Source organism: Heterodontus francisci, chromosome 13 (genome assembly GCF_036365525.1).
Source record: "Heterodontus francisci isolate sHetFra1 chromosome 13, sHetFra1.hap1, whole genome shotgun sequence".
NCBI classification, from domain to species: Eukaryota; Metazoa; Chordata; class Chondrichthyes; order Heterodontiformes; family Heterodontidae; genus Heterodontus; species Heterodontus francisci.
The window spans coordinates 26,116,379-26,133,557 of record NC_090383.1 but is presented as its reverse complement, the minus strand read 5'-3'; the positions used below and the strand labels follow the sequence as shown (position 1 = coordinate 26,133,557).

Here is a 17,179-nt window from a genome sequence, read left to right as displayed (position 1 = left end):
TATTCACAGAATATGGTATTACATATTGAGTGGCGCAGTGGTTAGCACCGTAGCCTCACAGCTCCAGCGACCCGAGTTCAGTTCTGGGTACTGCCTGTGAAGAGTTTGCAAGTTCTCCCTGTGTCTGCGTGGGTTTCTGCTGGGTGCTCCAGTTTCCTCCCACAGCCAAAGACTTGCAGGTTGATAGGTAAATTGGCCATTGTAAATTGCTCCTAGTGTAGGTAGGTGGTAGGAGAATGGTGGGGATGTAGTAGAGAATATGGGGTTAATGTAGGATTGGTATAAATGGGTGGTTGTTGGTCGGCACAGACTCAGTGGGCCGAAGGGCCTGTTTCAGTGTCGTATCTCTAAATAAAGAAATAAAATATCTCTGCCTTCTGTTCATGAACAACCCTCGTGTCCAGCAGGGTCTCTTTATATTCACTTCAAATCCTTGAACCATGCTCTTCAACTAATTAACCATTAACAATGGCCAGGTTCATACCTGCAATGGAGAGGGAGCGCTGCTCCCATGTGTCCAGTTTCCATTTCAGCATGGCTACTCGCTCTTTCCAATTTTTGGCACATGGCCCAGCCCCTCCGAACCATATACCCCAGAACCTTCAATTAGTCTTACCTAACGGTGAAGGGGACAAAGGATCGATCAGTCCAGTTCCCAAAGAACATGGCCTCACTCTTGCCGTGATTTACTTTGGCTGCCGAGGTCAGTTCGAACTGGTTGCAGATGCTCATAAGCCTGCGAACCGACAGTGGATCTGACCAGAAGACGACAATGTCATCCATATACAGGGAGGTTTGACCTGAGTGCCTCCACTGACTAGAAATGTCACTCTTTTTATGCCCGCATGCTTCCTGATGGAATGGCAAAAAGATCGATGCAGCAAACAGACAAAGGAGGGAGGACAGCCCTATCTGATTCCAGATTTGATCGGAAAACATTGTGATTTTTTTTCCAAAACTATACTTCATTCATAAAAATTTGCAAAAAATACATCAAAAAAACGGTTTGAAACAGTTCAAACTTCACATTTCGGAAAGTACAAGAGAAATCAGATTCCTTCGATACAGAACATGAGTTGCCTCATAACTCTTGCCATTCCATTTTATATGCAATGTACATTTGCATTACACAGCAAAAACATATTTGATGCATACATCCTGAGGGGTTTTACATGGGTTCCAACCCCTCAGTTCACTATGCCAGGAGGACCTTACACAGTGGCCTTTCCCCATTGAGCCTTTGCGTCGGATGCCCAAAGCTTTAATATATCCCTCAGCACGTAGTCCTGGACCTTGGAAAGTGCCTGTCTGCAACACTCGGTCGTGGACACGCTTTGCTCTGGAAGACCAGCAGGTTTCGGGCAGACCAAAGTGCATCCTTCACTGAGTTGATGGTCCTCCAGTAAAGTTGATGTTTATCTCGGTGTGCGTCCCTGGGAACCGACCATAGAGCACAGACTCCTGTGTTACGGAGCTGCTCGGGATGAACCACGTCAAAAACCACTGCATCTCTTCCCACGCCTGCTTGACAAAGGCACATTTCCAGCAGGAGGTGGGCAACAGTCTCTTCCCCACCACAGTCACCTCGAGGGCACCGGGCAGAGGCAGTGAGATTCCGGGCGTGCAGGAATGATCTGATAGGGAGGGCCCTTCTCACCACAAGCCAAGCTACAGCTTGGTGCTTGTTTGAAAGTTCTGGCAATGAGGCATTCTACCAAATGACTTTGGCAGTCTGCTCGGGGAACCATCTGACAGGATCCACCATCTTCTTTTCCCGTAGGGCCTTGAGGACATTCCGTGCAGATCACTGCCTGATAAATTGGTGGTCAAAGGTATTTTTCTGCACCAACCTTTCCATGAAGGATAGGTGGTACGGCATGGAGCGTTCTGTGGCAATATGGCCAGACCCATCCTTCACAACACCGGCGACAGATAGAATCTTAGCACATAGTGACACTTGGTGTTTGCATACTGGGTTCTACGCACAGCTTGATGCAGCCGCACACAAAGGTGGCCATCAGGATCAGGGCGACGTAGGGTACGTTTTTCCCACCTTTATCCAGAGGTTTGAACATCGTGTCCCTGCGGACATAGTCCATTTTCGCTCTTCAGATAAAGCAGAAGATGGCTCAGGTGACCGATAGGGCGCAGAAGTGGAGCTCCCCTTTCCTCTCCTTAGATGGATTTTCCTCGCTGGGGGAAGGGTTGCTGCTCTCCTTCGCAGCACGAGGCGTGTTCACCGTTCCTTCCTCCAGCCCTTCCTTGGACCTTGCCCACTGCGCGTAACTGAGGCAGTGCTCGGGGCAGGTCTTGTAGAGGTGGCCTGCCCCGCCGCACAGGTTGCAGTATTTAATCTGTTTATAATCCTTGGCCTGATGGCCTTCCTGCTTGCAGTTCTTGCAGATGACTGTGCTGCAGTTGGCCGCCACATGACCAGATATGCCACAGGTACAACAAACTCTCGGCTGCCCTGCATAGACCAAGAAGCCTCGACTGCCCCTGATAGCAAAGCTGGAGGGAGGATGGATGATGGCTCCATTGACGTCCACTTTCAAGGTCACCTTGACTTGCCGCTTGCTGGTCCAAATCCCAATCGGGTCCTTGACCTTAGTGCTGCTGGCCACCTCGATGTATCTGGCGAGGAAAGTCAGCATATCCATGACAGGAACAGGGGGGGGTTGTAGAGGTGGATTGTCACTACCCGGTTCCGTTGCGACGGGAGCACCTGGTTTCCTCTCTCCTTGAACACTTTCAGGAATTTGATGCATCCTGCCACGTTCTTGAACATCACATCGAAATAGCCACTGCTGGGGAAGTCCTCCAGGCAGAAGATGTCTGCAGCTTGGAATCCACAGCATTCAATCAGCATTTTCTTAATGAAGAAGGCACGGTCGATGGGTGCACCTCCTTCAATAACTTTCACCACCACCCTAACGGTGTTATGCACTCCCTGGCCTGGAGCTCTGGTGTTGGTTGCAGCCAATTTTGCTTGAAGCTTTCCTGGGATAGATACTAAACTCCAACCGACAGGAAAATAACGACCACTGTAGATCTCCAATCCCAAAGGGAGAAAGGCCAAAGCCAGTGCTGAAAACCCAAAACTGGCCCTGGGAAAATGATGGACATGATCAAGATCTCTCTGCTGCCTCATGCTTGGAACCTCAAAATACATCAAAGGAACACAAACCTAACCATAATACAATAACAAATGTTCTCTGTTTAAGCAAACGCCCCACAAAAAGCAGGGCCTCAAAAAATTGATCAAAACTCCGAGTGCTTCTCTCCACGGAAATCTTTAGTAAAAGGCCTTTTTTTCCCCCAAAATATACTTTATTCGTAAAAATTTGTAAAAAATACATTACAAAATAGTTCAAAGCAGCTCCAAGTTGATATTCCAAAAAGTGCAAAGGAAATCAGTTTTCTTCAATACAGAAGTGAGTTGCCTCACAACCCTTCCATGTTACATGCAATGTACATTTACAGCAAAACCATATTTTGGTGCATGCAGCCCGAGGGGTTTTCCATGGGTTCCAGCCCCTCGGTTCACAATGGCGGGAGGACCTTACACAGTGGCCTTTCCCCATTGAGCCTTTGCGCAGCTGCCCCAAGCTTTAGTGCATCCCTCAGCACGTAGTCCTGGACCTTGGAATGTGTCAGTCTGCAACACTCTGTCTTGGACAACTCTTTGCACTGGAAGACCAGCATGTTTTGGGCAGACCAAAGAGCGTTTTTCACCGAATTGATGGTCCTCCAGCAGCAGTTGATGTTTATCTCGGTCTGTGCCCCTGGGAACAGACCGTAGAGCACAGACTCCTGTGTTACAGAGCTGCTCGGGATGAAACCCGACAAAAAACACTGCATCTCTTTCCACGCCTGCTTTGGAAAGACACACTCCAGGAGGAGGTGGGCAACTGTCTCTTCCCCACCACACCCACGTTGAGGGCAGCGTGCGGAAGCGGTGAGATTCCAAGCATGCAGGAAGGATCTGACGGGGAGGGCCCTTCTCACCACCAGCCAAGCTACGTCTTTGTGCTTGTTTGAAAGTTCTGGTGATGAGGCATTCTGCCAAATGAGTTTGGCAGTCTGCTTGGGGAACCATCCGACAGTATCCACCATTTCCTTTTCCCATAGGGTCTTGAAGACATTCCGTGCAGACCACTGCCTGATGAATTGGTGGTCAAACTTTTTCACGAAGGATAGGTGGCACGGCATGGTCCAACTGGATGGAGCATTCCGCGGCAATGTGGCCAGACCCATCCTTCGCAACACCGGAGACAGATAGAACCTCAGCACGTGATGACACTTGGTGTTTGCGTAATGGGGCTCAACGCACAGCTTGATGCAGCCGCACACAAAGGTGGTCATCAGGATGAGGGCGACGTTGGGTACGTTTTTTCCGCTTCTTTCCAGAGGTTTGAACATCGTGTCCCTCCGGACCTAGTCCATTTTGGATCTCCAGATAATGTGGAAAATGGCTCGGATGACTGCCACGGCGCAGGAGTGGAGTATGGGCCAGATCTGTACCACATACAGCAACAACGTGAGCGCCTCGCACCTGGTGACCAGGTTCTTACCCACAATGGAGAGAGAACGCTGCTCCCACATGCTCTCTTTATAGTTTACCATGGTTGCTCGCTCTTTCCAGGTTTTGGCGCATGCCCCGGCCCTTCCGAACCATATCCCCAGCACCTTCAGGTAGTCTGACCTGAGGGCGAAGGGGTCAAAGGATCAGTCGACCAAGTTCCCAAAGAACATGGCTTCGCTCTTGCCATGATTTACTTTGGCTCCCGAGGCGAGTTCGAACTGGTCGCAGATGCTCATCAGTCTGCGAACAGACTGCAAATCCCAGCAGATGACGGCAACGTCGTCCATGTACAGGGAGGCTTTGACCTGAGTGCCTCCGCTGCCTGGGAGTGTCACCCCTCTTATGCCCGTATCCTTCCTAATGGACTCAGCAAAAGGTTCGATACAGTAAACAAACAAGACAGGGAGAGAGGTCAGCCCTGTCTGACTCCAGATTCGATCTGAAAACTGTCTGATTCCCACCCATTGATTGAGACTGCACTACTGATGTTAGTGTAGAGCCGTTTGATCCAATTGCGCGTTCCTTCCCCAAACCCCATTTTGGAGAGCATGTCCATCATGTAAGTGTGCAATATCCAGTCAAAAGCCTTCTCCTGGTTCAAGCTGATGAGGTAGGTGTCCAGCCCCCTGTCTCGTACAAAGGCGATCATATCCCTGAGTAGCGTGAGACTATCAGAGATCTTCCTGCCGGGTACAGTATAGGTCTGGCCAGGGTGAATCACCAACTCCAGAGCAGACTTGACCCGACTGGCGATGACTGGGAATGGAATCTTGTCGTCTACATTAAGATTAGATTAGATTAGAGATACAGCACTGAAACAGGCCCTTCGGCCCACCGAGTCTGTGCCGAACATCAACCACCCATTTATACTAATCCTACACTAATCCCATATTCATATTCCTACCAAACATCCCCACCTGTTCCTATATTTCCCTGCCACCTACCTATACTAATGACAATTTATAATGGCCAATTTACCTATCAACCTGCAAGTCTTTTGGCTTGTGGGAGGAAACCGGATCACCCGGAGAAAACCCACGCAGACACAGGGAGAACTTGCAAACTCCACACAGGCAGTACCCAGAATCGAACCCGGGTCCCTGGAGCTGTGAGGCTGCGGTGCTAACCACTGCGCCACTGTGCCGCCCTAAAGCAGTGACATGGGCCACCAATTTCTGATTTCCTCCCTCCCCCCCTTCCGCTTGTAGATGAGGGTGATGTTGCCTTTCCTCATGGATTCTGACATGCTGCCGGCCAGAAGCATACTCTCGTACACTTCTAGCAGGTCTGGGCCGAGCCAGTCCCACAGAGCCGAATACAACTCACCCGGTAAGCCGTCGCTTCCGGGAGTCTTACTCGTCTCGAAGGACCTGACGGCCTTTGTCGGCTCATCCAGAGTTAGCAGTTTGTCCAGACTCTTCCGCATGCTGTCATCTAAGACCTCCATGATAGATGACAGGAAGGACTGGGAGGCCGACAGAGGGAAATGTCCCGACTCCAGAAAAGAATGCAGAATCTGCTCCAGCTGCAGTCGATGGGGGTCGAGGTCAAGGAGGATCTCCAAGAGGTGAAGAGCCAGCAGGCCTCACTCTTTGCCACGAAATCCTCCAGGATCATCTTCCAGTCCAGAGTCCGCTCCGTCGCGCAGGATGAGACGCGCTCGCGGCACTTCTTGCAAAAGGTACACACACAGAGCTCTGTGATCAGCAGCCTGAAGGAAGAGGACAACTCGGTAACGTCATCGCAGTCTGACATACTAAGAATTAGCAAATCCTTTTATGCCGGGCTGTACGTGAAGCCGACGAACAGCACGGCCTCCCAGTCCTTCCTGTCATCTATCACGTAAGCCCCTGCTTACAGTCCTTTGTGTGATGGCCTTCCTGTTTGCAGTTCTTGTAGACGACTGTGCTGCAGTTGGGGACCACTGGACCGACAACCTCTGGGCTGCCCCGCGTAGACCAAGAAGCCTCGACTTCCCGCGATAGCAAAGCTGGAGGCAGGATGGATGCCGTCGACCTTCAAGGTGACCTTGACCTGTCACTTGCTGGTCCAAATCCCAAACAGGTCCTTGACCTCGGTGCTGCTCTTGGCACCTGGCGAGGAAAGTGAGCACATCCAAGACAGGAACATGGGGGTTGTCGAGATGGATTGTCACCAGCCAGTTCTGTTGCGATGGCAACATGAATGCAGCTCTGCCATGAGGATCAACAGCGGCGCCTGGTTTCCCTCTCCTTGAACTTCTTCAGGAACTTGATGCATCCTGCCACATTCTTGAAGGTCACATCGAAATATCGAAGATCCCACCATCACTTTTTCCCACAGGGCCTTGAGAACATTAGGTGCGGACCACGGCCTGATGGACTTCTGGTCAAAGGTATTTTTCTGCACAAATTTCTCCATGAGGCACAGTGGTATGGCACAATCCAACTGAATGGAGCATTCCACAGCAATGTGGCCAGACCCATCCTTCGCAACACAGGGCACAGATATAACCTCAGCATGTAGTGACACATAGTGACTCAATGTCTCTTTTTTTTAATTTCCAAAATATACTTTATTCATAAAAATCTGTAAAAAATACATTCCCAAACAGTTTAAAACAGTATCAAGTCAAAAAATACAAACAGTGCAAAGGTGATCAGTTTCCTTCAATACAAGCATGAGTTGCCTCACAACCCTTCCATTTCATTTGTCATGCCATAAACATTTTTACATTTTACAGCAAATGAAAATTTTTCCAATACAGTTCGAGGAGTTTCCCATGGATCCAGCCCCTCAGTTCAGCTTGGTGGGGGGACCTTACACTGTGGTCTTTCCCCATTGAGCCTTTGCTGCGGCTGCCCCAAGCTTTAGTGCGTCCCTCAGCACGTAGTCCTGGATCTTGGAATGTGCCAGTCTGCAACATTCGGTCGTGGACAACTCTTTGCACTGGAAGACCAGCAAGTTTCAGGCAGACCAAAGGGCATCTTTCACCGAATTGATAGTCCTCCAGCAGCAGTTGATGTTTGTCTCGGTGTGCATCCCTGGGAACAGCCCGTAGAGCACAGACTCCTGTGACTCAATGCCTCTATATTTTTTTATTTCCAAAATATACTTTATTCATAAAAATCTGGAAAAATTACATTCCCAAACAGTTTAAAATAGCATCAAGTCAAAAAATATAAACAGTGCAAAGATGATCAGTTTCCTTCTATACAATCCTGAGTTGCCTCACAACCCTTCCATTTCATTTGTCATGCCATTAACATTTTACATTTTACAGCAAAACAAAATTTTCCTGATACAGTTCGAGGGGTTTCCCATGGATCCAGCCCCTCAGTTCAGTTGGGTGGGGGGACCTTACACTGTGGTCTTTCCCCATTGAGCCTTTGCTGCAGCTGCACCAAACTTTAGTGCGTCCCTCAGCACATAGTCCTGGACCTTGGAATGTGCCAGTCTGCAACATTCGGCGGTGGAAAACTCCTTGCACTGGAAGACCAGCAAAATTTCAGGCAGACCAAAGGGCGTCTTTCACCGAATTGATAGTCCTCCAGCAGCAGTTGATGTTTGTCTCGGTGTGCGTCCCTGGGAACAGCCCGTAGAGCACAGACTCCTGTGTTACAGAGCTGCTTGGGATGAACCTCGACAAAAACCACTGCATCTCTTTCCACACCTGCTTTGCAAAGACACATTCCAGGAGGAGGTGGGCAACCGTCTCTTCCCCACCATAGCCACCGCGGGGGCATTGCACGGAGGGGGCGAGACTTCGGGCGTGCAGGAAGAATATGACGGGGAGGGCCCTTCTCACCACCAGCCAAGCTACATCTTGGTGCTTGTTTGAAAGCTCTGGTGATATGGCATTCCACCAAATGACTTTGGCGGTCTGCTCGGGGAACCATCCGACAGGATCCCCCTTCTCCTTTTCCCGTAGGGCCTTGAGGACATTCCGTGCAGACTACTGCCTGATGGAGCGGTGGTCAAAGGTGTTTTTCCGCAGAAACTGCTCCACGAAGGATAGGTGGTACGGCACGGTCCAACTGCATGGAGCGTTCCGCGGCAATGTGACCAGGCCCATCCTTCGCAACACCGGGGACAGATAGAACCTCAGCACGTAGTGACACTTGGAGTTTGCGTACTGGAGGTCTACACACAGCTTGCGTACTGGAGGTCATCAGGATGAGGGCCACGTTGGGTACATTTTTCCCGCCCTTGTCCAGAGATTTGAACATCGTGTCCCTCCGGACTCGGTCCATTCTGGATCCCCAGATGAAGCGGAAAATGGCTCGAGTGACCGCCACAGCGCAGGAGTGGGGTATGGGCCAGACCTGCGCCACGTACAGCAACAACATGAGCGCCTCGTACCTGATCACCAGGTTCTTACCCACAATGGAGAGAGATCGCTGCCCCCACATGCTCAACTTTTGTCATACCTTGGCTACTCGCTCCTCCCATGTTTTGGTGCACGTCCCGGCCCTTCCGAACCATATCCCCTTCAGCACCTTCAGGTAGCCTGACCTGACGGTGAAGGGGACAAAGGATCGGTCAGCCCAGTTCCCAAAGAACATGGCCTCACTCTTGCCGTGGTTAACTTTGGCTCCCGAGGCCAGTTCGAACTAGTCGCTGATGCTCATCAGTCTGTGCACGGACAGCGGATCCGAGCAGAAGACGGCGACGTCATCCATGTACAGGGAGGTTTTCACCTCAGTGCCTCCGCTGCCTGGGATTGTCACCCCTCTTATGCTCGCATCCTTCCTAATAGACTCAGCAAAGGGTTCAATACAGCAAACAAACAAGACCAGGGAGAGAGGACAGCCCTGTCTGACTCCAGATTGGATCAGGAAACTTTCCGATTCCCACCCATTGATTGAGACTGCGCTACTGATGTTTTTGTAGAGCAGTTTGATCCAATTGCAGATTCCCTCCCCAAACCCCATTTTGGAAAGCACGTCCATCATGTAGGTGTACGATATCCTGTCAAAAGCCTTCTCCTGGTCCAGGCTGATGAGGTAGTTGTCCACCCTCCTGTCCCGCACATAGGCGATCGTATCCCTGAGTAGCGCGAGACTATCAGAGATCTTCCTGCCGGGTACAGTACAGGTCTGATCGGGGTGGATGACCAAGTCCAGAGCAGACTTGACTCGACTGGCTATGACTTTGGACAGAATCTTGTAGTCAACATTAAGCAGTGAGATGCACCGCCAATTTCTGATTTCTGCCCTCTCCCCCTTCCGCTTGTAAATGAGGGTGATGATGCCTTTCCTCATGGATTCTGACATGCTGCCGGCCAGGAGCATACTCTTGTATACTTCCAGCAGGTCCGGGCCGACCCAGTCCCACAGGGCTGAGTACACCTCGACCGGTAAGCCGTCGCTTCTGGGAGTTTTACTCGTCTCGAAGGACTCGACGGCCTTTGTCAGCTCGTCCAGAGTTAGCGGCTTGTCCAGTCTCTCCCTCCTGCTGTCATCTAAGACCTCTGTGATAGATGACAGGAAGGACTGGGAGGCTCTGCTGTCTGTGGGCTTCGCATCATACAGCCCAGCAACAAAGGATTTTGCTGATCCTTAGTATGTCGGACTGCGAAGACGTTACCGAGCCATCTTCTTCCTTCAGGCTGCTGATATTTTTTTTTTTTTATTTCCAAAATATACTTTATTCGTAAAAATCTGTAAAAATTACATTGCCAAACAGTTTCCAAACAGCACCAAAAAATACAAACATTGCAAAAGAGATCAGTTTCTTTCAATAATGTCATGAGTTTCTTCCCAACCCTTCCGTTTCACAATTGTCATGTCAATTACAGTTTTACATTTACAGCAATTGAGAATATTAACGATACAGTTCGAGGGGCTTCCCATGGTTCCAGCCCCTCAGTCCAGCTTGGTGGGGGAACCTTACACTGTGGTCTTTCCCCATTGAGCCTTTGCTGCGGCTGCCCCAAGCTTTAGTGCGTCCCTCAGCACGTAGTCCTGGACCTTGGAATGTGCCAGTCTGCAACATTCGGTGGTGGACAACTCTTTGCGCTGGAAGACCAGCAAGTTTCGGGCAGACCAAAGGGCGTCTTTCACCGAATTGATAGTCCTCCAGCAGCAGTTGATGTTTGTCTCGGTGTGCGTCCCTGGGAACAGCCCGTAGAGCACAGACTCCTGTGTTACAGAGCTGCTTGGGATGAACCTCGACAAAAACCACTGCATCTCTTTCCACACCTGCTTTGCAAAGGCACATTCCAGGAGGAGGTGGGCGACCGTCTCTTCCCCACCACAGCCAACGCGGGGGCACTGTGCGGAGGGGGCGAGACTTCGGGTGTGCATGAAGGATCTGACGGGGAGGGCCCTTCTCACCACCAGCCAAGCTACGTCTTGGTGCTTGTTTGAAAGTTCTGGTGATGAGGCATTCCACCAAATGACTTTGGTGATCTGCTCGGGGAACCATCCGACAGGATCCACCATCTCCTTTTCCCGTAGGGCCTTGAGGACATTCCGTGCAGACCACTGCCTGATGGATCGGTGGTCAAAGGTGTTTTTCCGCAGAAACTGCTCCACGAAGGATAGGTGGTACGGCGCCGCCCAACTGCATGGTGCGTTCCGCGGCAATGTGACCAGGCCCATCCTTCGCAACACCCGGGACAGATAGAACCTCAGCACGTAGTGACACTTGGAGTTTGCGTACTGGGGATCTACACATAGCTTGATGCAGCCGCACACGAAGGTGGTCATCAGGATGAGGGCCACGTTGGGTACATTTTTCCCGCCCATGTCCAGAGATTTGAACATCGTGTCCCTCCGGACCCGGTCCATTTTAGATCCCCAGACGAAGCGGAAAATGGCTCGGGTGACTGCCACGGCGCAGGAGTGGGGTATGGGCCAGACCTGCGCCACGTAGAGCAACAACGTGAGCGCCTCGCACCTGATGACCAGGTTCTTACCCACAATGGAGAGAGATCGCTGCCCCCACATGCCCAACTTTTGTCGTACCTTGGCTACTCGCTCCTCCCATGTTTTGGTGCACGCCCCGGCACTTCCGAACCATATCCCCAGCACCTTCAGGTAATCTGACCTGACGGTGAAGGGGACAAAGGATCGGTCAGCCCAGTTCCCAAAGAACATGGCCTCGCTCTTGTCGTGGTTAACTTTGGCTCCCGAGGCCAGTTCGAACTGGTCGCAGATGCTCATCAGTCTGCGCACGGACAGCGGATCCGAGCAGAAGACGGCGACGTCATCCATGTACAGGGAGGTTTTGACCTGAGTGCCTCCGCTGCCTGGGATTGTCACCCCTCTTATGCTCGCATCCTTCCTAATAGACTCAGCAAAGGGTTCAATACAGCAAACAAACAAGACCGGGGACAGAGGACGGCCCTGTCTGACTCCAGATTTGATCGGGAAACTTTCAGATTCCCACCCGTTGATTGACACTGCGCTACTGATGTTTGTGTAGAGCAGTTGGATCCAATTGCAGATTCCCTCCCCAAACCCCATTTTGGAAAGCACGTCCATCATGTAGGTGTGCGATATCCTGTCAAAAGCCTTCTCCTGGTCCAGACTGATGAGGCAGGTGTCCACCCTCCTGTCCCGTACGTAGGCGATCGTATCCCTGAGTAGTGCGAGACTATCAGAGATCTTCCTGCCGGGTACAGTACAGGTCTGATCGGGGTGAATCACCAACTCCAGAGCAGACTTGACTCGACTGGCTATGACTTTGGACAGAATCTTGTAATCAACATTAAGCAGTGAGATGGGCCGCCAATTTCTGATTTCTGCCCTCTCCCCCTTCTGCTTGTAAATGAGGGTGATGATGCCTTTTCTCATGGTCTCTGACATGCTGCCGGCCAGGAGCATACTCTCGTATACTTCCAGCAGGTCCGGGCCGACCCAGTCCCACAGGGCCGAGTACAACTCGACCGGTAAGCCGTCGCTCCCGGGGGTTTTACTCGTCTCGAAAGACTCGACGGCCTGTGTCAGCTCGTCCAGAATTAGCGGCTTGTCCAGTCTCTCCCTCCTGCTGTCATCTAGGACCTCTGTGATAGATGACAGGAAGGACTGGGAGGCTCTGCTGTCTGTGGGCTTCGCGTCATACAGCCCAGCATAAAAGGATTTGCTGATCCTTAGTATGTCGGACTGCGAAGACGTTACCGAGCCATCTTCTTCCTTCAGGCTGCTGATAACAGAGCTCTCTCTGTGTACCTTTTGGAAGAAGTAACGCGAGCACGTCTCATCCTGTTCGATGGAGCGGACTCTGGACCGGAAGATGATCTTGGAGGCCTCCTTGGCAAAGAGCGAGGCCTGCTGGCTCTTCACCTCTTGGAGGTCCTCCTTGACCTCGACCCCCATTGACTGCAACCGGAGTAGATTTTGCATAATATTCTGGAGTCGGGACAGTTCCCTCTGTCTCTCTCTCGCCTTCTGAACACCTTTGTGGATGAAGAACCTCTTGATGTTCTCCTTTATCGCTTCCCACCAGTGAACTGGAGACTCAAAGAGGGGTTTCACGGTCCTCCAACCTTTGTAATCCCTTTTGAGTTCCTCAACGTTCTCTGGGGTCAGCAGTGTCGCATTGAGCTTCCACGTCCCTCTGCCAACCCGCTGGTCGTCCTGTAAGTGACAGTCGGCCAGTAAGAGGCAGTGGTCGGAGAAGAACACCGGCTTGACGTCGGTGGATCCGACCGTGACAGCACGGGACACAAACAGGAAGTCAATCCTGGAACGGGCAGACCCGTCCGATCTTGACCATGTGTATCTGCGCTGCGCTCCGTCTGCAGGTTTGCTGAAGACGTCGTGCAGTTTGGCATCCTTAATTGTTTCTACTAGGAATCTGGACGTAGCGTCCAGTTTGCTGTCGTCACTGCCGGATCGTCCAGCCGCATCGATGATGCAGTTGAAGTCACCGCCTAGGATGACCGGCCTGGACGTCGCCAGCAGCAATGGGAGCTGCTGGAAGACGGTCAGCCGCTCGCTGCGTTGTACCGGGGCGTACACGTTGATCAACCGGAGCGGAGCGTTGTTGTACATCACGTCTGCTACGAGGAGGCGGCCGCCCACCACCTCCTTAACTTCGGAGATGGTGAAGTTACCTCCCCGCAGCAGAATACCCAGGCCGGAGGAACGGCAGTCATTACCCCCCGACCAGATCGATGGCCCATGGGACCACCATCGCGACCACTGCCTGTAGGTGCTGAGGTGTGGTATTCCACACTCCTGCAGAAACAGTAGGTCAGCTTTGACCTTGGCAAGGTAATCCAAGGTTGAAACACATCGCGTAGTAGATTTAATGCTACGCACATTAATGGAAGCAATTCTTACACCCATTTTTTACTAAAAATTAGTTGTTGCTTCCCATACCATTTGTCCTCGCTAGTCCCAGTCCTTCCCCTTCGGGATGTTCCTGCATACCCATCGTATGCGCAAGCAGTTTCACGTTGGTTGGGCTCAGAAACCCCTCCTGATTTTTCATGCAGGGTTTGTGCCGCTCGGGTGACATCGGGGGGGTCTTGTAGGCAGAGAGGATTGGGTTGTCCTCAGCTGCTTCCATCTGTTCCTCCTCGAAAACATCACAGCTCCCGGTCTCCCGGAGCTCAGGTGCGCCAGACGTGTCTTTGCTCCCGGTGTCGCAGAGCTGAGATGCGTTGGCCACTTCGTTACGTGTGGGGCATTGGGGTTGGGGCACGCTGGGCCCATCACAGCTTCCAGTGCCCGGGGGCTGGGATGCTTTATCATCCATCTCGGAGTTCTGCCGCCTCTTTTGAAGGGGCTGTCGTTCCAGCATTTCCCCGTCCAGTGAAGAGGAGTTGTTGCAGTCTGATTCAGAAGAGAGCCTCCTCTTGCCACTGGTTTGGGTGGTGGCTTTGGGATGTTTTTTCTTTGTGGTTTTCCTCTGGACCACTTGCCACTGACCTGTTTGTCCATCTGCTGCCTCCTCCTCCATTGATTCTGTCTGTGGAGGAGGAGTTTCCGGGCGCTGGGTAGGTGCTGGGTCGTTGGTTTCAGCCGCCTCCCCTTCCTTCTCAGGTTGAAGTTCCTCACTGCGGAGAAGGTTCCTGGTCCCCTTTCGAACAGCGGACGCCTTCGTCGAACCTTCTCCCGGCCTTTCCTTGGACCTTGCCACCTGAGCATAGCTGAGGCAACGTTTTGGACAAGTCTTGTAGAGATGGCCTGCCGCACCGCACAAGTTGCAACACTTAGTCTGCTTACAGTCCTTGGTCTGATGGCCTTCCTCCTTGCAGTTCTTGCAAACAACCATGCTGCAGTTGGCTGCCATGTGACCAGATTTGCCACAGGTGCGGCAAACTCTGGGCTGCCCAACGTAGACCAAGAAGCCTCGACTTCCCCCGATAGCGAAGCTGGAGGGAGGGTGGATGATGGCTCCACTGGGATCTACCTTCAAGGTCACCTTGACCTGCCGCTTGCTGGTCCAGATGCCAAAGGGGTCCTTGACATCAGTGCTGCTGCCGGCCACCTCGACGTACCTGGCGAGAAAGGTGAGTACATCCACCACCGGAACATGGGGGTTGTAGAGGTGAATCGTCACCACCCGGTCCCGTTGTGACGGAAGCTGCTGATATGCCTTTATAAAGCCCAAGATCCCATATGCTTTATTAACCACTCTCTCAATATGCCTACCTTCTTCAAAGATCGATGCACATGCACCTCCAGGTCCCTCTGTTTCTGCACACTCTTTAGAACTGTGCTATTAAGTATATATTGCGTCTCCCTATTCCTTCTGCCAAAATGCATCACCTCACACTTGTCAGTATTAAATTCCATCTGCCACCTCTCCGCCCATTCTACTAGCCTATCTAAGTCCTTTTGCAGGCGGTTCATGTCATTCTCACTGTTTGCCTCACCTCCAAGTTTGGTATCATCAGCAAATTTTGAGATTCTATTCTGTATTCCACGATCCAAGTCATTTATATATATATATATAGCAAAAAGGTAGTGGTCCCAGCACTGACCCTTGGAGAATGCCGCTGTCTACCATCTTCCAGTCAGAAAAGCAACCATTTACTACGACTCGCAGTTTTCTGTCCTTAAGCCAATTTTTAAAATCCAATTGGACACTAACCATCCTGTTCCATGAGTTTTAATTTTGCTAACTAGCCTTTCATGTGGCACTTTGTCAAATGCTTTCTTAAAATCCATATAAACAACATCCACTGCATTACCTTCATCGTTACTTCATCAAAGAATTCAATTAGATTTGTCAAGCATTTTCATGATACAAATCCATGCTGGCTATCCTTAATTAATTCGAACCTCTCTAAGTGTCTGTTGATAGTTTCCCTGATTATTGTTTTCAAAACCTTACCTACCACTGATGTTAAACTAACTAGCCTGTAGTTGCTAGGACTGTCCTTACACTCTTTCTTGAATAAGGGTGTCACATTTGCAACTCTCCAATCCTCTGGTAGCTCCCCCAAATCCAGGGGAGATTGGAAATTTATGGCAAGCCCTTCTGCAATCTCCACCCCCGTTCCTTTAGCAACCTGGGATGCAAGTCATCCGGACCAGGTGACTTATCAACCCTAAGCATAGTCAGACATTTTAGTACCCCGCCCCCCCCCCCCTCAATTTTTATCCTATCCATTGCCTCTACTCTCTCTGCTTCTACATATGGTAGGGAAATATAGGGGACAGGTGGGGATGTGGTAGGAATATGGAATTAGTGTAGGATTAGTATAAATGGGTGGTTCATGGTCGGCACAGACTCGGTGGGCCGAAGGGCCTGTTTCAGTGCTGTATCTCTAAACTAAACTAAACTAATATGTTTTGTCAGCCTCCATTTCTTTAGTGAACACTGATACAAAGTACTCGTTAAGTATATTAGCCTTGCCCTGTGCCTCTTATGCATATATTATCCTCTCTGTCCATAATAGGTCCCACTCCTCCTCTTACTACTCTTACTATTTATATGCCCATAGAAGTTCTTTGGGTTCCCTTTTATGTTGACTGTCATTCTATTTTCATATTCTCTCTTTGCCAGTCTTATTTCCCTCTTCACTTCCCCTCTCAATTTATTGTATATGGCCTGATTCTCACTTGATGAGTTCACCTAACACACAACCTTTTTTTTGTTATTGTTTTGGGTTTTTTTTCTATTAAATAAAACAAAATATGACACCGATTTAAAATTTAAAGCCAGTTTTTTTAAGAGGTTCTACAAGCACATACAAATTGAGACTGTCATAAATATCTACTACTTTAGTAATTTAATATTTTTGTTTCTGTCACTGCTACAAAAGTAAATGCCGCCCTCACTTTTTGCTTTGGGTAATCTCCTACCAAGTTCAGTAAATAAAAGCGTAAACAACCAGGGCCCAAGGAAACACTGAACTCACACTATCATATATTCCTTAAGTAATTAATATTAAAGTTTCAACTGATCGAACAGCCATTCATGTACATTAGGCACGGATGTTTAAGAACCTGCAATTGGGAAAGCTTTTTAATTTTTAATGTGACTATAAAATATATTAAAAGAAACAAAAAATACAATGCAGGTCTGAGTGATGATAAAAGTTTTAAAAAGCGCTGCAAAAATTCAGAGTAAAACACCAGGAAATGACTGTTTCCTGCTGCACCTGAAAATCTGTTCGTAATTTTAAGAGTGCCTCGAGGCAAGTACGAT

The 17,179-nt window shown here is 50.2% G+C and overlaps 1 protein-coding gene across 4 annotated transcripts in view; it reads right to left on the bottom strand.

Moving 5' to 3' along the window:
• LOC137376294 (cyclin-dependent kinase-like 4) overlaps window positions 1-17,179 on the bottom strand; it is a 136,409-nt gene that overhangs the window by 82,906 nt on the left and 36,324 nt on the right. The window lies entirely within an intron of this gene.